This window comes from Acomys minous, assembly GCF_964271855.1.
Source record: "Acomys minous genome assembly, chromosome: 12".
Classification (NCBI taxonomy): domain Eukaryota; kingdom Metazoa; phylum Chordata; class Mammalia; order Rodentia; family Muridae; genus Acomys; species Acomys minous.
In genome coordinates, this window is record NC_140493.1 from 18,107,051 (window position 1) to 18,132,658 (window position 25,608).

Below are 25,608 nucleotides of genomic sequence, written 5' to 3' on the forward strand. Positions count from 1 at the left end.
TTTTAAATTTTGACTATCATCTTTTTAAAAATACTCCATCACAGATGTTCAATCTCTTTTAAAGACGATTTCTATTCATTCATGAGAACTTCTTGCACATACGCCATAAGATAGAAGTGCATCCTTCCCTGTTTCCTTCCCTTCCCTCGCCCCACACCCCCAAAGCATTCCTCTCCCCATTTCATATCCTCTCTGGACAGACAGCACCATTTGAGCAGCCAAGAGTGACGTTGCTCAGACCATATCTGCTGCAGTCAACTTGGGAACATCTCTCAGATGAACTCCTGGGGCTGATATCACTGAGTTACAGCTGAGGGATGCTCAGCTCCCTATGCGGTAACCTCTCTCTCCCAGTGGCTACACCATCCCCTGCCCTTCACACTAGCAAGTATCCATCATGCATAGCAACAGGTGTCATCACATTTTCTGCATGTGTGTAAAGGCCTTTGATTATTTTCTCGCCCCCTCCCATTGGCTGGTCCCCTCTTCCCAGCTGGACCTCTTTCTACATTTTTTCCTTTTTTTTTCCCATTCTTTTCTTTTTGTCACTTGATGAGTTTCATCAGGGTTGCTTATAAGAACATGGGTTATTACAGGCTCAAGAGCATCTTGCCAGTGGCTACACAACTGAAGAAAACACCCTCCCTCAGTCAGCCATTAACTGTTGGGGAGCATGTGTGAGCCTGTCCTCAATGTGATGGGATGTGAGTGGCTCAAGATGTGGCTCTCTTGCAGGTCATCACAGCTCCTGTCAGTTCAAGAGTGCAATAATCCTCGGGAGGCAGAGGTAGGCGGATCACTGTGTGTTCGAGGCCAGCCTGGTCTACACAGTGAGTCCAGGATGGCCAAGGCTACACAGAGAGACCCTGTCTCGAAAAACCAAAAAAAGAAAAAAAAAAGAGTGCAATAATCACTTCATGCCTGGAAGATAGTGTTCCAGAACATTCCTCCCCTTCTTCTGACCTTCATATTCTTTCCACTAACTCTTCTGGACTGTTCGCCGAGCCTCGAATGGGGTGATGAAGACATCGGACTTACGGGTGAGTGCTCAGCAGTCACTCTCAGTGCGGTGACTGATTATGAATGTTCATGGCTGCACCGTACTGTGCATTGCGTTGGTTTGTTCATGTACCTCCACTCTCCAACCACCTTGCTGCCTCATGGCTTCATTTAGGCTAAAGAAAGATGATGACGTCAGCCCCCTTGCCTCCAAGACCTTACAACAGCTGCTCTCAACCTATAGATAACAATCCCCACAGGGGTTACACATCAGACATTCTGCATAGCTGATATTTACAATTCACAGCAGTAGAAAAAATAGAATTATGAAATAGCAATGAAGTAACTTTATGGCTGAGGGTCACTACAACATGAGGAACTGTGTTAAAGGGTCACAGCGTTAGGAACCACTGGCCAATAACATGCATCTTGATGGCTAGAGCTTAATACTTGTTAGTGGTTCTGGGATTACTAACTCACACATGGTGAAATCCTTCGCTTGGAAATGTACCAGTAGTATCCCTGGCCTCTGTCAATGTGAAGAACACCAGCATCCAGAAATTTCTCCATGGTCCCTCCCATACCTCAAAGCTTTGCCAATATCCAGGATACAGCAATACTCTTTTTTTTTTTTTTTTGAGACAGGGTTTCTCTGTGTAGCCTTGACTGTCCTGGACTCACTTTGTAGACCAGCCTGACCTCGAACTCACAGCGATCCACCTGCCTCGGCCTCCCGAGTGCTGGGATTAAAGGCATGCGCCATCACGCCTGGCCTAACACAGCAATACTCTGATATCTTCTAGAATAGTTTGTTCTTTTCTAAATATTTATATTTATTCATGTGCCTGTGTGTACATGTGTGCAGGGAGGCCAGAAGAGGCCATTGGATCTCCTGAGCTGGAGTTACAGGTGGCTGTAGGCTGCCTGACTTGGATAACGGGATTTGAACTTGGGTCCTATGGAAGAGCCCGAAGCAGTCTTAACCCCTGAGGCATCTCTCTGGCCCCCAACAGTTTTAATATTCATTTGTAGGTTCATGGCTCATCTCAGCTGAGCTTTTTGCGTATAACCTGATGGGGGTTGACTTGGGTTAGTTCCTGTACAGATGGACGTGTCAGTCCCTGCACTGAGGGACTTCTTGTGTCTTCAGTTGATTGCCTGTGTGACATCATCAAACTCAGATGATCACCTGTACCGGTCTCCATGTGGAGGCTGTGTTTGCCCTTCTTCGTGCCTGCACCGTGTGGACTGAGGCATGGCAGCTGTGCTGCAAGCTTTGTGTTGCGGGCTGCAGATCCAGGCTCAAGTTCCCTTGGGATTGTGGGTCTGCTTTGTTTAGTACAGCCAGCCACTGGGGGCGTGTAGAAAGGGAAACTTAATTTATTAACATTAAGTAAAACTAAAGGTTTAGCTCCCTGGGTTCAAGGGCCGCATTTAAAATGCTCACTAGAACATTTCTCAGGGCACATCTCAGCGCTGCTATTTTTAGGTTCTTTGCAGCTCTAGTTAAGTTTTAGACCAGCTCCATCAATTTCCACAAACACATCTTCTGGGACCATGGCAGGGAAGACGCTGAACAGAACAGTCATTTAGAACTGATGCTGAAGTGGGTCCCCGGCCTTGGCTAAATGAATGCGGCCTCTCTCATTTTGTTTAGGACTTTAATTTCTGCCAGTGACATTTTCTAGTTTTTAGTTAGTAATCCCTCAAACCTCTTGTAAGTGCTTTCCTAAGGATTTTATTTCTTGGTGTTAGGGTAGATGGATTTTCTTTAAAAGTTTCATCTGCAATGAAGTTTCTTCTTATTTGTTGCTCTTTTTTTTTTTTTTAAATCTAATTTAAAAAATGTATTTGGTGTCCAAGGATATCCCAGGTTCTCTTCTACTACATGGGTCTCAGGGATCGAACTCAGGTTACCAGACTTTAGTGGCAGACACTTTTACCTACTGAGCCATCTTGCCTGCCCACAAGAGCTGTCTGTATTCACTTTATTCTGCGACCTGTCTGAGTTTACCTACTAGTTTTAACACAATTCTTGGGTCCTTCAGGTTTTCTCTATATGACGCTGTATCGTCTGAGAGCTTTATAGCCAGGTGTGGTGTCATCCTTGTGACCTCAGCATCCAGGAGGCGGAGGCAGGAGAAGCTTAAGTTCAAGGTTTACTCTAAAGAGAAAAACCTGTTTGGGTGGTGAGGATGAAGGAAGGAAGGAAGGAAGGAAGGAGAAGAGGAAGAGAAGAGAAGGAGGGAAGGGGAGAGGAAGGGAGGAGAAAAGAGGGGAGGGAAAGGGAGCAAGAAGGAAGGGATGGACAGGGTAGGAGGATGGAGGAGGGAAAAAGAGGAGTGGGGAGGGTTGGCGAGGGGTGAGGAGAGAAGTTACTAGTTTTTTCTTGTATCTCTCATTTCCTCTTCTGTCCCCAGATGCCTGTGGCACTCAGTGTCTTATTATAGGGATAGTGTCAGCGGTAGGTGCCCTGCATAAGATTTAGGGATTTCCTGTCTGTCAGACTTCCCTCCTTGTCGAAGGTCTTTACGAATTATTTTTAGTTGTGTTTTTTTCTGGGTCTGTCTGAGTGATTCTATTTCTCTCTTTCACTCTGTTGGCACAATGAGTTGAACTGAGGTTTGGAGTGACAAGGGAGCGACGTCTGAACAGCTGGAGTGAGTCTGACTCTGACTTGGTGGCTGAGCACCTACCACCAGGCTCCTCCACTTCCAGACCTCTACAATCGACCTCAAATGCGATTGGTTCATTAACGTTTGTGCTAGCTGTCTTCAAGAAGGTTGTTATACCATCTTTCCTGTCTCTGATCTAGGACTTTGCTGGCCTCCGAAGGCAGCCAGGGCAGATATCTGGTCTCAGTTCTCTGAGACAGCCTGGATGAGGTTAAATTATTTCTTCTTTCCACAGGTTGTTGTGTGACATTATTCTGGGGGAAAACTTTTACTCTTCCCAGATAGTAAACCTATAGCAGGCTAAAGCAAAACTTCCACCAGAGTCCAACTTGCTGAACTGCTGAGTTATTGGGGTTATTTAAAGGATTGTGGGTGAAGGGTCACTTACAGGAGCAGGAACAGTTAAAGACAAATGCATCACCAAAACCCAGTACAGTACAGCTGACAGATCATGAGAGCTGGAACCCTGGATCTCTCTGCCCAACTCTCAGGCAGCTCAACAGGTTAGGGACTCTCCTCTCCTCGGCAGCCCGTACTGTCTTATATGATCTTGGAGAGGGAGGGAGGGACTGAGAGCATCTGATCAGCTTTAGGGACTTCCTGAGACTTGTGAGTTGTTGACTTCCTGAGTCTTTTGTTTTTGTTTTTGTTTTTCAAGACAAGGTCTCTCTGTGTAGCCTTGGCTGTCCTGACTTGCTTTGTAGACCAGGCTGGCCTCGAACTCACAGCGATCCACCTGCCTCTGCCTCCCAAGTGCTGGGATTAAAGGTGTGCGCCACCATGCCTGGTCTGACTTCCTGAGTCTTAAGGAGCTTTCCTCTAGCATGGAATACAACAACTCAGGGAAAATGGGTACACAATGCTGGCTTGTTCCTTATTTCCGGTGAGCAGCAAGTGGTCTACGGAAAGAATTCATGAGTGATGGTGCCCATCCTCAGGGAACACGCCTAGACTTTGAGAATGGCTGCCATGAGAGCTCTGCTTTTATGACAGCCCCTCCACCCCTGTAAGCTGAAGGCAGTGCAGGCCCAGTGAGGCACTTGCCTCTCTTTCAGGAGGAGGTGGCCCTACTGCTTTAGACTCACTTCTATGGGGCCTCTGCAGCTCAAGAAGATGATAAGTTGGGGGCTGGTGCAGTATGGCATCATTGCTAGATTAGGAGTGACAGTCTTGAGTGACTTTCTACATCCTAAGCCTCCTCTGGCATTTTAAAAACAAGAAACGAAGGGAAAATAACTCTTTCTATTCTTGATTCATACTGCTGTCACTTTTAAATATTGCAAGTTGTCCCTCGTCTCTGTGGCTTTTCAAATATGTCCTTGCTATTTATACCCACTTAATATTTTTTCTTGTGAGCTTGACTTTTAATGGTGTTTATTGATTTGTTCTGCTTAGTGTGGCCATGTTCGATGGAGAAACAAACAAACAAACAAACAAACAAACAAACAAACAAACTGCAGAATTATTGCAGGATTGCAGGATCTTCCTAGATCCTAGAGAAAATGTGATGGTTTGAACATAGGTGTTTCTTTTCTCAGTTTTGTTTTGTTTTGATTTTTTTTGGCTTTTTGAGACAGGGTTGCTCTGCGTAGCCTTACCTGTCTTGGACTCACTTTGTAAACCAGGCTGGCCTTGAACTCACAGAGATCGCCTGTCTCTGCCTCCCAAGTGCTGGGACTAAAGGCTTGCGGCACCACCGCCCGGCTTCTTTTCTTAGTTTTAAGTAAAACCACTTATGTACAAAATAATCCGTACATATTAAGTAGCCAAACGACATAGAAAAATAGTGTAAAATGTGTAAGTAGCTATTGTTCCCTTGAGCTTTGTGCCAGCTTAAACATGATTTACTCCCACCAAACCTGATGTTGAATTTTGGTTGCTGGTGTCACAGCGCTGTGAGATGGGTCCTTTGGAGGAGATTAGAAGGGATTAATGCTGTTCTTGTAGGATTAGTGACCACCAGAGCTGGTTGTTGCAGAGCAGTTCTGTTTGTTCCTCCCCCCCACACCTACACACCTGTTTGCCATTCCCACTTGGCTGTCCTAGACTCACTTTGTAGACCAGGCTGGCCTCGAACTCACAGCGATCCGCCTGCCTCTGCCTCCCAAGTGCTGGGATTAAAGGCGTGCGCCACCACCGCCCGGCTCCCACCTCCCTTTCTTCATGAGTTGAAACAGCACAAAGCCACGGCTCCTAGTAGCCAGCTTCTGGAATCAGGAGCCCAAATAACCGTCTTTCCTTTTAAGTGGCCCAGTCTCAAGTAGTTCGCTATACCAACAGAAGACAGACTCAAACACTCTGTAACTTCATCTCTGGGATGTGAATGCTGTTGGCATCTCTCAGCCCTGTCCATCGTGGATGCACACACTGCACTTGTGCACACATACCCTGCAACAGTGGCACACACTTGAATGGCTGGGCTCATGCTTACTCTTTTCTGAGAGGGGCAGTGGTCTTAAGCTGGTCTTACCTCAATCTCAGCTTGTGTACTTTCCCTACAATGACTCTCCCATTTCCCTTATGTTCACCCTGTTTAATGGCAGCCTGCTTGTCTCTGTATTCAATGCCTGCTGATGGCTGGGTTCCTTTGTTTCCTCGTGTACTGTGACTCCAATTCTCAATCCCATGATTCCAGGGCCTTTCTGTGGTAGTTCTGGGGTACCTGTCTGCTGAGCACTTCCCTGTCTCACTTGGAGACTCATCTCCCATGCTGCTCACTGCCCCACCCCACCCACTGACTGCAATTTCTGACTCAGGTAATGGAGATGACAGAGGACATTTTTATCCTAGATCACCTACATCTACTTCCAACATCTTGGGGACTTCCATAGAAATTATTTTTAAAATTGTCAGCATTAAACTGTGTGTGTTCTTGTGTGTGTGTGTGTGTGTGTGTGTGTGTGTGTGTGTGTGTGTGTGTTCTCTTGGGCTGTGAAGCCACCATATCTGCTGTGTCCTGGCTCCTGCTTCAGTCTATTTTTTGTCTTCGTGGATGAGACTTATCAGAGTGTAACCGCTATGCTTATTTATTTTAAAGGATAAGCTGCTGGTTCAAACCAGCATCCTGTCATTTTTATTTCTTATTCATTAACTTCTTTTTAAATCTCTATCCCAACCTCAGTCACAGCTCAGCATCAGGGAAGAGCCACCGATCAGTCAAGTCCTGTCATCCCATCCCCCATCCCTCCCTCCCTACCATGCCTGGGCTGTTACTAGGTTTGGGGAGGAAATAGGGCCCCAGGACAACTGCACCCAAAGGACAAGACATTATAAAGCTCTGTCTTCTCTCTTGGGTTAATTTGCCTTACACAAGTAAAACAAGAGACTATGACAGCACCTACATCAACGTTCACTAGGAGGACGGAGTTCAAGGGACCCAGGAGGTCACTGGAGAAGTGAGTAAGGAAAGTGGTGGATGTTGGGTCCAGTTGGGTAGGCTGCTTCCAGAATCTTGGCTTTATCATTGCTTAAAGAGATTACTAGAGGGCAAGCCAGATGGCTCAGTGAACAAAGACACCTGACAGCAAGGTTAATGACCCAAGTTCTGTCCCTGGAGCCCAGGTACTGTGGAGATAACGGACTTGTGAAAACTTGGCCTCTGACCTTTACTTGTATGCCCTGGTATGCACATGCAAGCTACTTAAGCACACTAATTTTATTACTTAATGAAAAAAAATTAAAAAGCTATAGTTTACTCTTTAACTTCTCTTAAGCAATGTCTCACCTATAGTTGGCACAATCACACATACTCATGTTTTGTTCAGGCACGCACCTTCTCCTATGGGCCTGGGCCATGGAATGCTCCAGGCTAGTAGCAGAATTTTTCCAGTATCTCTTTCAAGCTTTTGTTCCAAACCCTGAGTCCCGCTAGAGAAGAGGGCTCCCCTGACCAGAGCTGCCTGACTCAGAAGACACGAGAGGAAGAAGTGAGTGGCATGCATAGAAAAGGCTCCCAGGGTATCATGGGGAGGGTGTGAGAGCAGCCACTGTGGCCATCACCCAGCAGAGCAAAGTGGATCTCAGACCGGGGCTCCAGGTCCTCTGTAACATGGCAGCACGAGCTTCCCAGTGAAGGTGTGGGCACGGCTGGACAGACTTGGGACTCTCCTAGATACATAAGAGAGAAAAAAGGTAGTGAGTGAAATCTGAGCCAAGAGGGAAGTCCAGGAGGTGAGGTCTGCAGCCTGGGCTCCTTTTTCTGCAGAGAGCAACTGTTCTGGAAGATGATGAAATGATGACAGACTTTGATGGCTAGCATCTCCACTCATCAGTTAGGGGTGGGCTCCAGAAGTTAAGTAAAGTAATGGGTACTAAAGTGGCTTTCCTGATCCATAGCTCAGCTTCGAGTGATCAAGGTGATGAACACCCCCCCAGGGACAGATCTAACCAGCCTTAAATGCTGGAGTCCCCAAGCACCCGGAGGAGTGTAAAAGTTCTCCCCAGAGAAGGATAAAGCCACCCGAGCCTTGAAATATTTGCACAAAGAGTTCTTCAAATACAACATCCATCCCATCACCACAGATAATCAACAGAGAAGAAAATAAGACAATAGGACGGAGACAGAAGGCAGCCCAGATGACCTGCAGATATCCAGATAGCAGAGGAAGACAAGGCACAGTCATCAAGCTGGTTTTGGGGTTAAAAATACAGCTTAAAACTATCAATATTGGGGGAGGGCTAGAGAGATGGCCCATGATGAGGACGGAGTGCTTAATATCCTTGTAGAGGTCACGGGTTCCGATTCCCAGCACCCACATCCTGTGGCTCACAGCCACCTGTAAATCCAGCGCCTATGGATCTGACACCCTCTCTGACCTGTGTGGGATCACCTTTGGGGATGGATTTTCTGCTGATGGAGACAGATGCACAGCATCAGAGTCTCATAGCTCAACTGTTGTGGGACACTTTCTAGGAGGATGAGAATAAACAGCTGTTGGCCCAGTCAGCAGGAATCAAGGAAACCATGCACTGCTGTCCAGGAAGGGGAACCAGTGTGTGCTGTTTGGGGGTTGCTCAAGAAGCACTGGTAACTCAGAGGTGGCTACATCACCAGAAACTCCACCCTTCTGGCTTCCTCTTCCCCGAAAGTGTTCATTGTTTTTAAAACCTTGGGGAGGGGCCTTGTGAACCCCAAAAGCTGCTGAGCCTTCTAAGTCTGGGAAGCTTCTTGAGCCTCTTGCCATCTTCCAGGAGAGCTGGTCCTGTGTCCTCACATAGGTATGGAGTCTATCTTGGAGACACGGCTTCCAGGCAACAAAACCCTAAGTGTGAAAGCTGCAGGGTTCAGTGACCAGTGAACTCCTGGCGCTGGTGCTCGGCTCACACATGCCCACTGGTCAGGTCCAGAGATTGAGCACTCACTGAGCCATGTGCCAAAGGCAGCCTATTGTTCTGTGGAATTTTCCACATGGCCCTTAACCAGAAACAGCCTTAGGGCTTTTCAAACACCTGTCCAACTTGAACGAAGAGCATGGTGTCCTGTGACCTTGGACCCACTTTCCCAATGTCACCACCTCCTTTCCGAGGGACCTTGAAAGAAATGCCCCTTTTGGGGCCTGGTGGTTAAGAGCACTGTCTGCTCTTTCAGAGGACCCAGGTTCAGTTCCCAGCACAGGTTAGGTGCTTTACAACCTTTGTAACTCCAGTTTCAGGGACTCCAATGCCTTCTTCAGGCCTCCAGGGGCCCTGGGCACACGTATGGTACACATACATGCACGAATGCAAAACACACACACACACACACACACACACACACACACACACACACACACACTTTATTTTTTAAAGAAGAAAATAAATGCCCTTTTGCTTTTCCTGGGCAGGCTGGGCTTTTGCTCCACTCTCTGCAGTGTTGCCGACACCATTAATAAATGTTTTTCCCGGAGGCGGCTGCCGTTCTGTGGCTTCCTTGAGCTGAGTCTTGCTCTAAAGCTAACAGCTTCAATTAAGAGGAAGAAACTCCCCAGCGTTAATAAGTCCAAACACGGTCCGTAGAGATCCTCGCCGAGACGCACCGTGGACTGACAACTGCAATGAGAAATCTTCCGTGTACACAGGAGGGCAGACTAGAGGGAGCACCGATGGGGTAAGGCGCCGCTGACAGCTGTCTTTCCAAACAGCAACGGAGACAAAACAGAAGAATTGAAAGCCAAGCGCAGCAAGGGAACTGAAACCACAGATCTAAAGTTACAGAACTCAAAAAACAATAAAGGAGAGAATCTGTACCCAGTTATAGCAACCCCCTCCTCCCCACTGAGGGCAGAGACAGCCAACGTGTAAAGGCTTCCCCCAACTAAAACCGACAGGTTCGCTCCTGTAGTGCCCCCCACCCCCCGGGCTCGGTGTCGCATCCCCCCACCTTAAATGACAAGATTCAGAGCCTCATCACTCGAATGAGCCTGAGGATGGCCGCACAAGATTCGCCTTTCAATATGCTTGGCTTATTCACAGGAACGTTCCTTAGGATGCCATTCTAATGTAAAACTTAAACAGACATTCTACCAAGCAGAGGGAACAGTTGGTCGGGCAGAAAACGCTGCTGCGGGGCTCCACAGGGGACGCTTTGGAAGCTTGCAGGTTTGACACGCATCTGCCATAAAGTCCTTCAGCTCTCGCAGGCAGGGAGGACGGGCACTGATGGATGTCCTTGAGAACACTGGCTAGCAGCTAGTGCCGACCAGCCTAGTGCCAGTGCCGGATGGTCAACAGTCACAGAGGCCAAGGCCACACACAGAGTCTCAGGTCACCTCATGGGTGGGTGTCAACACAGAGGCTTGAGAAGCCATGTCTTGGGGAGCACGGCAGTGGGAGCCTGGAGAGTATCCCCAAAGTTCCAATTTTTGCATCATCTCATTGGTGGTGGTAGCTTTGCAGTCTCAGGGCACTCATCTTTGGGGGCTTGTTCACTAGCATAATACCACCACCTTGGGGGTGGTTTATTAGCATATCATTAGCATATCAAGGCATGTTCTGGGCTTGTTTCTAAGGCCTACCTCTCAGACCTACCTGTTGACAAGTTCCTATTTTACAGACATCACACAAAATGGTTTCACTTATGTTCTTAACACAACATATACTCTTCAGGTGGAGCCAGGTATGGTGGCACATGCCTTTAATCCCAGCATCAGGAGGCAGAGGCAGGTCGATCTCTGCGAGTTTGAGGCCAGCCTGGTCTACAAAGTGAGTCCAGGACAGGCAAGGCTACACAGAGAAACCGTATATCGAAACAAAACAAACAGAAGAAGAAGGAGGAGGAGGAGGAGGAGGAGGAGGAGGAGGAGGAGGAGGAGAAGGAGGAGGAGACGATGATCACATGTGGTGCCTGAAGAGATGGCTCAGCAGTTAAGAGCACTTGCTGCTCTTGCAGAGGATCTAAGCTTGGTTCCCAGCTCCCGTACCATGTGGCTCACAACCAGCTTTAACTCCAACTCAGGGGGATCTGGTGCCCTCTTCTGACCAGTTCAGGTACTGCATGCATGTGCACCCCCTCCCACCCCCAAGGTTTAAAAAAATAAATCTTAAAAATAAAATAGAACATCATATGTCATGTTGAGAATCAAGAAAATCTCAAATAAAAAAGAACATCAATAGGTACAAACGTCAAGACAGCACAGACACTGGAATTATCTGGCAAGGACTGCACAGTAGCCATGGTAACATATCCCTGTGATTACAATGAGAAAACAGAAGGCTCCCACAAATAAATAGATGCTATAAGAAAGAGCCAGGTGGAAATCATAGAGCTGGAGTCAGAGTCAAAATAAAAAAGTTTCTGGTTGGTCTCAGCAACAGAATGAAGGGGGCTGAGGAAGAATCAGGTAGACCCAAGGAGAGAAACACAGACTCCAATCAGTCTGCGCATGAGAAAGAGACTATTAAAAGCTGAGCCTGGGACTGGGATGGTGGTGTATACCTTCAATCTCAGCACTTGGGAGACAGAGGCAGGTAGGTCTCTATGAGTTCAAGGCCAGTCTGGTCTACATACTGAGTTCCAGGACAGCCAGGACTACCTAGTGGGGTCTGTCTAACAAAACAAAACAACAACAACAACAAACCAACCAAACAAACAACCAAACAAACAAAACCCCACTGAACTGACAAGCACCAGTGGAAACACAACAAAAGATGGAACATTCCTTCCACTAGAGGTTTAGGGGAAGGGATAATATGTGTGTTTGCAGAAAGGATTTGGCCTCAGAACTGTGACCAAGACAAATCTCTCCTCCCTTAGAAAACTGTCTGAAAAAAAGAGACAAACACCTAAGCTACCAGTAGTTGAACTGATCCCAACAAAGATAAACCCAAAGAAATATATACCGTGACACATCAGAGTCAAAGGTCTGAAAACTAAAGACAGGAGAGGGCATCTCAAAGGCAGAGAGAGAGAGAGAGAGAGAGAGAGAGAGAGAGAGAGAGAGAGAGAGAGAGAGAGAGATGACACACATGGGCAACAAAGCCAGAAGAGTAGATCCTCTGGGAAGCTGTGCAGCCCAACACTGAGATTCTTGAAATAATGTGTTGACAGTCAGGAATTCTATACCTAGCAAAAGCATCCCTTAGGAATGAAGGGGCACTGGAGCCATTCTCAAGTGTAGGGAGATGAACAGAATCATGGCCAACAGATCCTAAACTGAATGAGCAGGAGAAGACCCCTGGGAGCCTGAGATGCCAAGTAAACGTAGGGAGTAAATGGTTTTTCTCGCCTGTCCTAAATTGTGTCCCCGGAATAAAATAAAACCCTTCGCACCGTCTATGTGGTTCTTGATGTATATAGGATATATTTAGGACAGCAATATTCCAAATGTAAGCGTAGGGGGATTGAAGGGGGTAAGGGCCCCCACTTCATTCTAAATGGTGAGTGGACAGCAATGAGCTCAGTAGGTGTACTGTAAGACCCACAGTATGTACTTTAAAAATCTACCCAACAAGGTCTCCATCACGCAGATCAAAACTGATTTTAAGAAGAAATATTCAAGGGTCTCCAAGATGCAGGGAGGATAACAGAGAAACAGAATAGATGAGAGAACAGGAAAGTTAAGCCAGCAAATGAAAGCTCCCGAGTGACAGTGGTGCCATGAGGGGCAGCCCAAAGGCACCAGCTTAAATGTTCATTGGCAAAAAGGGGTTGGAAAATTGACCCAGCTCCAAGCTGCCTGAAAGAGTCTCGTGGACGGAGCTTCGTATGCACACATGGGACGTAATGGTGGAAATTGGGAGGGTGAAGACACTATCAGATAGAAAGCCTGGAGCAGGGAGAATGCACCCTCGCAGTAGGACAGACTTGTAGCAAAGAAGAGGGTCAATGGGAAAATTCAGAAGGGAATCACCATCTTCACCACACTAACACCAGGCAGGGATAGCGACCATGACAAACCCCTGAGATGGTATAGTGTCTAAAGGGGCTTGCTGCAGAGTGTGCATAAGTACAAAGGAGAACTCCAAGAGCTGTCCATGAGACCAACAGCAACTACTCACAAAGGTCTAGGCTGCCTGGGCATCCGGAGTCAAGAAGGGACTTCCCACATAGCTTGCTGGGCTATAGGATGCTGTGATGTTAGGGAACTCTGGTCCTCCTCTGTCCTGGTCAAGGGCCTGATTCTGCAGTGTTCTTGTGTGAGCACCTGCCAGGTGCCAGGCCGGGTCTGGCTTCGAGCCATACAGCTGCTGGGAAGCCTTGCTTCAAGCCCTAGGCTCCATCTGGCTGTCACTGAGGCGTGCATGAGGGCAGCTCTGGTGCTAAGAGATTGGTCTCCAGGGAAACAGGCTCAGACAAGTTAACTCGCATCCCCCAAGTCTTCTCAGAGAATTAATTTCTAATTTCATTAATTTCTCACATTCCCCCACACCCCTTATTTCATTAATTTCTGGGCTCATCTTTATTATTTGATTTCCTCTGGTATTTTTGCTTCTTTTAGTTCTTACGTGTGTGAAGTGGATGCTTACTTAGCTCATTAATTTTCAGCCTTGGATATTTCTTAATATTCATGGCTCGGGTGTTCTCGGCGCTGCCTGCCTCCCATATGCTTGGAAGTTTTTGCTTCTATTTTCACTCAAGACAAAATATCTTCTCATTTGCATGGCGTTTCTTTCTGTGACCTGTAGATTATTGAAACGAGCATTTTTTATTCATAATTATCTTTTCCTGATTCTTGAACTTAATTACCTTGCACTGGGTTCTCACACGTGGCACCCTTTGAAGTTTTATTAAGAGTTCTCTTATGGCCAAAATATGGCCAAAAATTGAAAAGATTCCACGTGTGCCTGAGGATAATGAGCAGTCTGCTGCCATGTGTAGGTTCCTCACGCTCCAATTAGGCCCAGTGTGCTGACGATGCATCCAGCATCTTCTGTGTTCACAATTGTTTTCTGTCTGCTTCCTGTGGCCATTACTGAAATCTGGCAGTGGGATCCGGGGCAGAGACAGGATCTTTCTGGCATGGGAACAATAGCAACAAGACGGAGCCAAATGTTGTGAACAAGGCAAGGCATGCTCTTTAATTGGGGCTTTAGCTTGCAAACAGAAGGGAACCAGTGCTGGCCAAGGAAGGGACGAAGAAGCTTACACAAAAAAATAAAGAAGTGCAAGGGAGGGGCTAGTTTTTACTGATTTTCTAAGGTGGGCTAGAATCTGGTAACTTTATGTTGGCTGCGGGACGTTTCCTAAGCTGTTTTCCCTGTTGAGACTGCAAGCACCCGACTTTGAGCTTTGCAGGCAAACGGGCGGTGACCTAGCCAGGAACTTCATGTATGGCCTGCTGTAAGTGCCATCATCCTACCCAAACGACACAGCCCAAAGCTTTCTTCTGGGCCTTTCGATACATCCTGAGGAGTGTGGGTGCTGGAACTAAAGAGAACGCAGAGTGGGATAGAAGAAATGCTTGTCTGTTCCAACACGACCATGGGCCAAGTTCACCTTGAATTATAGTCCTGAGCAAAACATTTCTCAAAGGCTGAGTGTATCCATCGCTTTCTCACGAGCTGTGAGGAAAACAGCCCAGTGAAAGCCACCTGAGGGAGTAGACTGGCTAGGGTTCTTTTTTTTTGGGGGGGGGAGGGGCATGTTGTTTGTTTGTTTGTTTTGGTCAACTTGAAACAAACTGGAGTCGCCTGGGGAAAAAAGAACCTCCACGGAGAAAATGCCTCCATCAGATTGGGTTGTGGGTCTGTGGGGCGCGTTCTTGATTTACGATTGATGTGAGCGGCACCAGCACCCCATTGGGGGCGCTCGCCCCTGGGCTAGTGGTGCCGGGTTGTGTTAGAAAGCTGGCTGAGCATGCCATGGGGAGAAAGCAGGCAAGCCACACAACTCTGTGGCCTCTGCTTCAGTTCCTGCCTCCGAGTCCCTGCCCTGACTTCTCTCACTGAGAGACTGCAAAACAGATGGTGAAATAAACCCAAGTCGGTTTTGGTCGATGTTTTATCACAGCAACAGAAAGCAAGCTAGGCCATGGTCCTGTCAGGTCCAGAAGATGCTGTTCTGCCTGGTCCTCTGTTCCTTGTGATCTTCCCATGACTCCATGATTTCCCCCTTTTCCTACAGACTGAGGGTATTCAACTGAAAAGGCACACTTGTGTCTACTCACTTGTTGATGGGCATGTAGGTTACTTCGGCTCTTTAAACTTTTTTAGCACAATGCTGCTGTAAATATCTGTGTAGAAGCTTCTAACGTGGAGGCCACCTTCAGCTCTCTTGGTTGTGGACCGAACACTGACCACACATTTAACAATTGACAGGACTGCACTGTTTCCCCAGGCTGCTTTCTGTACATTCTTACTAGTAATAGGTGGATGTGACTTTTCTCCACTCTTGTTGCTTCCCTGACGTCGCCCCCTCCCACATTCATGTGGAGACACGATGCCAGGTGCAGCCGAGATGTGGCCTTTGCGAGGCAATTAAATCACAGTCACCAGGGTACCATCTTTGCCAGTGTGATTAGCAGCCACAGTAAAGGGCTTGACAACGGAGGGGTAGGATGCTCTTTATCTTCACCCCTTCCTCCGTGAGAGGACATGGCATGCCTCCCCTGGTGTGGGGAACGGAGAACAATCTCACCAGGTGCCCACCCCACTGATGAGTAACAGAATTCTGTGCTTTGAAGGTTAGATGAGCGTCAGTTACAAATACTCTGTCATAAAATGGTCTCGCAAGAAATTAATGAGTTGAAGACTTGGTCCCCAGGGTGGTGGGGTCAGAGTGGAGACTCGGTGTTGTGACCAAATCAGGACGCTTCTGCCCTCACCACTGGATTGATCTACTGATGGCTTCAGACTTTGTTGACACTGCTGGAATGTGCTGGAAATCAGCAAGTAGGACTCTGCCTGAAGAAGCCAGCCACTGCAAACATGCTTCACAGATATATATTGTCGAGTGGGGTGGGGTGGGGGTGGGGGTGGTCCCTCACCATCTCTTCTTTGCCCCATGGCCACCATGAGATGCTCATCTCTGCAGTATTGCCCCTCTCCAAAGATATGGGGCCAAGAGAGCTTGTTGGAGCTCAGGCCACACCACCTCATGCCCCTATTCCAAGAGCGGAGAGCCAGGACTCCACGTTTGCCCTGCTGGGTTTTGCTCATTCTCTGCCCTCCTTTGGATTGCCCTCCCCCCTTTTGGGATGGGAAGGTTACTCCATGTCCTTGTATTTGTCACAGCTAAGAATTTGTCTTGAGTCTCAGAGGACACTTTGAGTTTGCCGTTTGAACGATGTCAGAGCTGTTAAGCCTCTGGGGATTCTGGACGAGGGATTAAATGTCCTTTGTGATATAAAATGGGCATGAGCCTTTGAGGGCTGGGGCAGGACGTTGCGATTTGTGTGTGAAGTGTTCCCACCAAGTGTTTGAATGGTGAAGGCTTGGTTCTCAATGCAGCTGTGTTCAGGGAGGGGGCTTCAGGGAAGCGCCTGGATGCCGAGGGTCCGATCAACGCATCAATCCTGAGAGAGTCTTTACTGGATAACACTACTGGGTAGACATGAGAAATGGGGCTGTGGTGGTTTGCATAAAAATGGCTCCCATAGCCTTATATATACAAATGAGTTTGTTTTATAAAAGATATACTTCTCATGAGACAGGTAGTTTGCAACTCTTTTTATTCCATTCTTAGTGTTCCATTCTTGGTGTTATTTTTTGAGAGAAAGTTTTGTGTTTTTTGAGGGGTGGGTGGGAGACCAGGACAGGGTCTCACTATTTTTTGTTTGTTTTTTTGTTTGTTTGTTTTGTTGCTGTTGTTTTGTTTTCGAGACAGGGTTTCTCTATGTGATAGCCCTGGCTGGCCTTGAACTCACAGAGATCTGCCTGCTTCTGCTTCCCGAGTGCTGAGATTAAAGGTGTGTGTGTGCGTGCCACCACACTCGGCCTAGGGTCTCACTATTTAGCTCTGGCTGTCCTGGAACTCACAAAGATCCACCTGCCTCTGCTTCCTGAGCTCTGGGATTAAAGATGTGCACCATCGGGCCTAGCCAAGATGTTTTTAATCTTGAAGCATGTTTTATTCTGTGTTCTTTTCTTTCTTCTCTCTCTCTCTCTCTTTCTTTTCTTTTTTTAATTCTGTGTTCTTTTTGGTCTGGGCTAAGAAACTACTGATAGACATAGAGCCATGAGAATTCACTCCTGGTATTAGTTCTAAGGATTTTTTTTTTTGTCTTAGCTCTTACATCTGGGTCAGGGGCCCCGTTTTGATTAGCCCTTGAATACGTTGTGAGGTAGGGTAGGGATTCAGCTCCTTCTGCAGATGGATGTCTTGTCTCAGCACTGTCTGTTGGGTATGTTATGCTTTGCTCTGTTGAATGGTCTCCATGCTCTTGAGAAATAGAATTTTTTTTTTTAGCACTTACCATGAACCAGGCTCTGTCCCATGCTTTGGCGGCACACCCCTGCACAAAACGAAGTCCCTGATCTGGGAGGAGATCTCTTTGAGAGGGATGGGATAGGGAGAGGGAGTGTAGTGGGGGAAGCAGGCACTTGACCAGGAAGATACAAAAATGTAACATGTCAGCAGGTTACAGACGCCATGTGCTGGAAGGCACAGAACCTAGGGCAGGGATCTTACACAGAGTCCAAGCTTAGCATAGACTTCACTAAAGGGAGGGTTCGGTGGGGACTCTGTGACAGGACTCTGGTGCATTAGGGAACTGGTTAAGCCACTTGGACAAAAAGCATGTAAGGAGGGTGCTGATCTAGAGGCTAATGGGAGTTAGAGGCCTCAGGAGAGCCTGGGAAGGGAGAGTCTATGTATATACTGGTGACTCTTCTGCCAGATTCGTGTGTGTGTGTGCGCGTCTGTGTGTGTGTGGTGTGTGTGTGTGGTGTGTGTGTGTGTGTGTGTGTGTGTGTGTGTGTGTGTGTATGCCATCCTTGGTTTATGATGGGATCATGCCCTGGCAAGCCCACTGTGAGCTGGAAATGGATCAAATCCCCCTATCCCAGCAAGGTTCCTAGTTGAGGAACACAGCACATTGGGGGTGGGGACAGGGCACCAGCGGTGCTTGTGGGACTCCAAGGAACTTTAACTGGCTACAAGGAGGATGCTGAACTCCAAATCCCTAGCCCCCAAGCCTGACAACATTGGAAGCGTGGCTTCTACCGAATACACACTGCTCCCTCGCTGTGCAAAGTCAATGTCTCCCAAGTGGAAGCATTCAAAAATCAAGGGCCATCTGTGATCGGTTTTTAATGAAAAATGAGAGCATGCTTATCACCCACTATGGCAACTTGCTTGCATAAAAAGCTCACAAGCAGATGTGTGGGCATGAATCTTTCTGCTGCCCAGCACCACCTCTCTGAGCGTTGGCCACTTAGTTTTCTGGGCTCTTTCACCAGCTGTTGGAAGCCATGTGGAAGCTGCTGATGGGTGCAGACTCCGTTATTTACCTGCTCTGGTCAGATCCTCAGGATTGGGCTTGGAAGTCCAAGGGCATGCCAGCTGTGCGGTGCGAGACCAGACCTGGACCCAGCCCTACAGGTCACCTTCCCTGTATCCATTTTTGCTTCACGCTCATCCCCTACCCCCTAGAAAGAGTCTCTGTCTTGAGGAACACCTGAGGAATATCCCTTAGGTCCACAGGCAGGTGCTGCTGTAGAGCTTCAGCCAGCACCCATCCCCTTTCTGGATTTAAAAGCAGACCATAATGAGCAGGGCATAGTAGCATACACCTTTAATCCCAGTATTCACAGCTCAAGGCCAGCCTTGTCTACATAGTGAGTCTGAGGCCAGCCAGGGAGACATACTAAGACCCTGTCTCAAAACCACAACAAATCAAAACAAACAAAACAACAACAACAACAATCCACACCACAATGATGTAATAATATGTTGATGTCAGAACCAAATGGTGTCCCAGGGTTGCCGGCCACTGGCTGGGAACTTGCAGACCAAACCCCATGTGCATGTAGAAGGCAGGCTGGCATGCTGGTGAGGTGATTTATCCTGGAGTCAGAGTGAAGAGAGGCAGAGTCCTGGCGCTGCTTAGAGCCTCTTGCAGAGACAGCCACGAGGGGGACATCGCCAGCTGCTGGGCTCCAGGACTGCCCGTCCATCAATGTCCATAGACAGAGCCACATGGGACCTACAGCGGCAGGCAAGAGATGAATGGAAAATTCTGGAATATAATTAAGGTAATGGCAGTCCTCCGGCCCCACAGAGTTTAATTTGCAGAAGGAACGATTCAATTCGGGGCTGTTTATCACCCCGTGGAGGCTGGTTACACTGAGATAACAGAGAGGCTGTTGTGTGGCTTGAACAGTGATCTGTCTTAAAGGATCAGGCAATGCTGTTACAGAGACCTGTGTGTGTGTGTGGGGGGATGAGCATACTGCAGGCCTGGCATGGAGCTCTCTGGCAATGCTCTGGCAGCCCTGATGAGCTTTGAGGTCCCCAGACTCTAGCCCACTCCTAAAGTTTGGTGTGATGGCTCCTGAGGTGTGAGGCTCCTGGGTACAAGGGCTTCTGGGTGTGAGGGTTCTTGAGGTGTGAAGAGTCATGAATGTGAAGGCTCCTGGGTGTGAGGGTTCCTAGGTGTGAGGCTCCTGAGGTGTGAGGGTTCTTGAGGTGTGAAGACTCCTGCATGTGAGGGCTCCTGGGTGTGAGGCTCCTGAGGTGTGAAGGTTCCTGAGGTGTGAAGACTCCCAGATGTGAGGGCTCCTGGGTATGAGGGTGTGAAGACTCCCACATGTGAGGGCTCCTGAGGTGAGAGCCTCTTGGGCATGAGAGCACCTGAGCATGATGCTCCTGAGGTGTGAGCCTCTTGTGTGTGAGGGCTCCCGAGTGTGAGTGCTCCTGGGGTGCAAGGACTCACCGAATCCGTGAGTGAGGCTAGCTTGGTGTGAAAATGAAGCTCCTGTGCTGGTCCTGAGAATAGAACCATTTCCTTGCTCCCTCCCTGCCCCCGCACCCTCCCCCTCCCCCAGGTGGGACACAGAAGATGGTTGGGAGGGAGAGGAGAGCTAGATGCTGACCAGCACTTGCTCAGTACAGTCCACCCTGACTAACTAACATTCATATGGGTTCTTCTTCCTTCCAAGAACTGTCAAAGCTGCCCATGCCCAAATAAAGATAACAAGAATCTGACCTGAAGAGAGAGATCAGCATCTGTGCCAGACCTGCAGCGGGCTCCAGGCTCTCTCCCCGAGGGACTTTGGCAGCCCTTCCCTCTGGTCTGGAAGGACTTTTGCAAGGTGTAAAGGAGAACCATAAGAAGGTGCAAGAACTATAAAGGGATCCGCTTCCAAGGCTGATATATCCCACCCTGGGAATAGCTCCTACGTAGCTTGACTTACAGGCTCTCAATGCCATTAGATTCTGCTACCCCTATCTTTCTCCAGGATTCTCTCAAAGGTGGGCGGGTTTCCCATGGAACATGTGACCTGAGCTAAGCCAATCAGAATGTTCCATTTTCCTGGCCCTGAAATGGATTCATGTGCTGAATTGTAGCCATAGTGGATTCAGCCGATAAGATGCTGAGACTATTTCCAAGAACACCGGGTGAAGAGATCCTGTCCTCAGGAGGGATGTGAATAAGGCCTCTGGTCCTGGGTTTTCCCAATAGCAGCTTCAGATGGCTCCCTGAGCTGCGTGTGTCATTGCTGATGTTCTGAGTTAAGTCGAATGCAATTAAGTTTTGAGTCCCCGTGGGTGGCCTGTCTAGACTCTTTAGATCGTATGAAAAAAGACCCAACTCAAGCTAGCTTAAGGGGAAATAGACCTTCTGGTGGTGCCCATGCCTTGAGTTGGGAGGTCATGGGATGCCTTACAAGAGTGATGATTCTGCTGTAGCTAGGTCCTACTGTGTGCAGCCCAGTGGCAATCTGTCCATCCCCACTTTCTATAGCTGGCTCTGAGCTGGGGCTGCTTAGCAAGGATACGTCTATCCCTCTGGGTCTCGGAGGGCACTCAAAGCTGAGTGTTACAGGGCAAGTAGTGCCTAGGCCCCACTGAAGGGAGAGGAGAGACTGCCCAGGCTGTGTCTGAAGCTAGCAAGAGTGTGGGCTGGAGCAACACAGTCACCGCCTCTGCCTGCAGGCTGCCACCTCCATCCAATTAAAGGCAGCACCAGTGAGGGGGCAGGAGGCTGATTAATGGGCTTGGGCTCGGGGAGGTTACCCTAGGGTGGCTCTCCTTCTCAGCACAGATCCAATTAGCCGAGGCCCCACTGTGGCCCTCATGAGATGAGCACACAGACTGTGCCTATGGGGCCAGGGAGGTGTTATGGCTACCAGGTAGAGCCACAAACCCTGGCGGGGCCCATTTGACCTCCGTTAGAGGCTCCCTGACAAGATGGCATTGGTCCCTGGCACCCTGATGAGGTCTTTGAGGATGAGTGTGTGGACAGAGGGAGAAGAGTGGAGGGAAAGTTCTGGGAGGTACCATTCTAGGTCCACACTATGGTACCCAGCATCCTCTCCATGAGCCAAAGCTACAGCCTGGATCCTGCTCATAGCAGCTTTCCCACAAATGTGCTAGGAGAATGGGATGGATCTGGGTTTGTCTCATCAGGGAGTGTAGACCTGGGGCAGAAAGACAAGTGTTCAATAAATCCCTGAGGAACTAATCAATGCCGTGGTGTAACCTGACCTTGAGCTGGCGGATAGGATTACCCCGATCATTAACCCCAGTGATAGTACAGTAGCAGACACCCCCAAACTCATATGCCTTTTCTGTAAAATGTACCCTGACTCTTTCACCATCATAGGTTCAGGGAGTTTCCCCCAAACCATAGCCCTGCTAGTGCCACACACCTGTCATTTCAACACTCAAGGGACCAGAACATGAAAACCGCAAGCTTAAAGCTAGCCTAGGCTAGGTAGTAAGACCCTGTCTTACCAAAGCAGAACAAAAAATGAACAAATTGACAGATGACCAATATGAGGGTGGGGGTGGGGGCAGGGAATCTCGGGTCCTGTGCTTCTGCCTGACTCTGGGCAAGTCAGGGATGAGTTTGCCCTTCAGTGAAATAGGGGCTGCAAAACCTATTGTGTAAGAGCATCTGGGCAGGTAGCAAGCCTGACACTTAGTAGGGACACAGCGCTTTCCTGCTTTCACAGCCTCGAAGGGTTTGGCATCCTGTTCCATGTGCAGTGGCGGGATTGGTAGTGACTAGCCCCTCGTGGACAGAACCGGTAACATATCCCTGCGATTACAACAAGGAAACAGAAGGATGACTTCCTGTCTAGGTGAGGATGCTTAGGTTCTGGGACTGGAACAGAGCAGCTGGACGAGACTGTGTCCACTGTAGCTGAGGCTTGCATTCTGGCCTCTCAGACACTTCTACTGGGTAGAGAAAGGTGGTGGCCTGGCAGAGGCTGTGTGACGTCCTTCTAGCACCTCAGTGTCCTTGAGTTGAGCTGGGACCTCTGCTCCTGTTGCCTGAGCCTATGTATTCCTGGAAGGTGGTGTGCCCTGTTGATGTGCCCTGCTGCCTCAAGTGGCAGAGGCTAGGTCAGGGTCACAAGTACCCTTCCTGACTCCTGGCTCTTCTGTGATCCTTTGGCTACCTGTCTCCCTGGCCAGTGCATCCTGGAGCCGCATTGGTGTGCTGACAGGTGACATGTGACCCTAGCAGGCTGATGCGGAGATGCCCAGTCTCTGTGTTTTGGAGATAATTTCTTCCTATTCTTCTAAGGCCACATGTCCCCAGCCTGCAAGCCTGGACATTGGTTTTAGGGCAAATTCAGTGTGGATGGAAGGGAAACACTAGTATCTTCCTGCTTCACCCCATCTGGGTGACCTCGTAGATCTTGGGGACAGTAGGGAGACACCAGAGAGTTTGTTCCAGGTTTAAGAGCAAGCTGACCCCAAGCCACACTCGGTCCATAAGCGTGGTGCTGGGCCAGACCCGGGGCATGGAGATAGCTGAAGGACAGAACAGATCTGGAGGTGTGGGATGGCTGCTTGTGTGGTGCGCTGCGAGGGACTCTGAGCTTCACAGGCTGCTCATTCCTTCTGCAGGGCACTTCCTGTGCGCGCTGGCCTTATCTCTGTGTTTGATAAGGGGACAAAGCTCAGGGAACGGATCAGTCACTCGTCACCAAAGTAAGTCAGCTTAACAGGCACCTGAGCCAGGCAGCTCACTCTGGTGACCACACATTCTCAGGGCTTGTGGTGGCAGGTCATGGAGATTCAGCTGACAAGGCTGGCCTTTCATGGTGACAGAACTTCAGGCTGCAGTCCTAGGGACAGGCCATCCCAGGTCATCGCAGCTAAATCTTCTCCTGGTTGGTCACCAGGGTATAAGCTATAGGCCGTCCTAAGGTCTGGTGTCCCTCTTAGAGCTATGACTAATCAAGCTGTGTAGGAAGCACATCTGTCCTCAAGCACACAGCAGGAATCACACTGAAGCCTGTGGCTCCTCAGGTCTGAGACGCCCTCTGCATGTTCCCTTCCTCTCAGGGACTCAGTTTTGTCCTTTGTAAAGTGGAGACCTGTGTGGCTTAGATGACTTGGCTGTAGTGAGAGAAAAGGGGGTAACTAACTCCGAGAGCTCTGGGGATGGCATTTGCCACCCCAGACAATTCAGAAGCCCTTGATTGAGCCCAGTCTGTTTACAAAGAGTCTTCTAATTTGTAAAAATAAAATAAAATAAAAAAATAAATAATAAATAAAAAAGCATAGCTCCCCTCCCCCCACTCCCTCAGCAGCCCCAAGGACCTTATTCTTTTCTCCATTATGTAAATGAGCAGTTTTGGCTCAGAAACTTCCACTCATCCACCAAGGTCACGCTGCTTAGAGGATGCAGAGCTGATTCCCAGGATGGTCTGATTGCAGAGGGGCGCCAACACCCCACTCTCAGGCACAGCTTGTGGGGAGGGAGGACAGTCTGGCTGGGCATACATAAGCAAAAGCAGAGGCAGCAAGTCGCTCACGCAGGGAGGCCAGCTCTGTCTGCAAGGGCCAGACAGATCCAGGCTTGGATGCCTTCCATGTTCCTGGGAACATGTGAGTCAGATGCCCGGGAGGCAGGCGTGCAGACCAGGGCTCCAGGGAGCTGGTGTGGTGGGGGCCGAGTATGGTGGAGCTTGCTAAACACAGGTACAGCAAGAAGACAGCTGTAGTCACCGACTCACATGCGTGTCACTCAGCATGGGGCCCTGGTACCTGGCCCAAAGCTGGGGGGTCTCAGGGGGTATCAGACTTGCAGCTCTGAGAATCTTAAGTAGATTCACAGGGAGTTGTCTGCCTCAGGTTACCCTCCTACCTGTGATGGGGATGCTACCTGTTAAGCCAAGTTTCTGCCTCCCTCCTTCCCTCCCTCCCTCCCTCCCTCCCTCCCTCCCTCCCTCCCTTCCCCCCTCCCTCCCTCCCTCTACATCTTCCTGCTTCCCTATTTTCTTTAGTTTTGTTGTTTTCTTGGCTGTTTGGTTTCGCTGTTACAAACAACATTCCCAGACAGGGTATGGTGGCACACACCTATAACTCTGGGAGGCTAAGGCAGGAGGATTTCAAATTCAAAGCCGTCTCGGGCTAAATAAGGAGATGAGCTAACCAACCAACCCTCAGAAACAAGGGTCCTGGAACTTGGCACCTGCCTCCTGGGACACAGTAGGATGATGGTTTGATTATGCCATATTTACTGGATAATGATAAATTGCTTCCCAGAGTAATTACACCAATTTATACAATTACTGACTTATTAATTTCTTTATTCTTTTTTCAATCTGTTTGATTGTTGCTGGCTCCTGACTGTTATTTTTTAAAATCCCATTTCTTTGGTTTTTCTATAATCCCATTAAGTGTTTATTTTATATTTATTGTCTAGAAATTCTACTGTTTCTGAAGGCCTTGTGGGCTTGGCTCAGCCACACCGGGGCTTTGCCACATCTCACTCATGGACCCTGTTCCTTTGTTTAGTGGCTTGCCTGTTCAGCACCTCTGGTCCTCAGAATCCCACCCCAGCTCCTCCAGAAGGCTTGCACTTGTCTGTGAGAACCCAAGGTTCTGGGCCTGAGGTGTTGCAGAGCTGAGCCGAGTGAGCCAGTGTGATGGACTTTGTTGTGGCTTCTAGCTCCATGGCCTTTTCCCCTAGCCAAACTGTCACAGAAGTCCTTGTAGCACACAGGGACCCAGGCAACACCCTCTGATGTCATCCAGGGTGTCTGAGGGTTAGGTAAAGGTAGATACAAGGTACTTGCAGGGCCCCAAGGGATGACAAGTCACTAGTTATTAGGCACCATCATGTCCTAAACGCCATGACAGCAGTGTATACACGGCACTGACATTCACAGCAGTCCTATGAAGCTGATGGTCTCCTCATTCGTGCCTTTTACACACCAGAACTGAGGTTGTGGGGATGCAAAGCCTGACCCCGTCTCTATCAGGCTCCTTTGCTCCTGTACCCTCAGTCTTTGGCTTACGGAGAGCTGGTCCTGGACTCTCCGTTTTATTACTCAAGCTCTGGGGCATGGGGGCCTGAGTTCTGCCAGCATACAGTTCACCACAGGGCTGGCT

General features: G+C 48.8%; 1 protein-coding gene across 1 annotated transcript in view; it reads left to right on the top strand.

Moving 5' to 3' along the window:
- Positions 1 to 965: 965 nt before the first annotated feature.
- Positions 966 to 25,608, top strand: part of SHISAL1 (shisa like 1) — a gene marked incomplete at its 3' end in the record, with an annotated part of 150,939 nt that continues 126,296 nt past the window's right edge. The window contains exon 1 of the mRNA XM_084749825.1: positions 966 to 1,040. The remainder of the gene's footprint in view (positions 1,041 to 25,608) is intronic.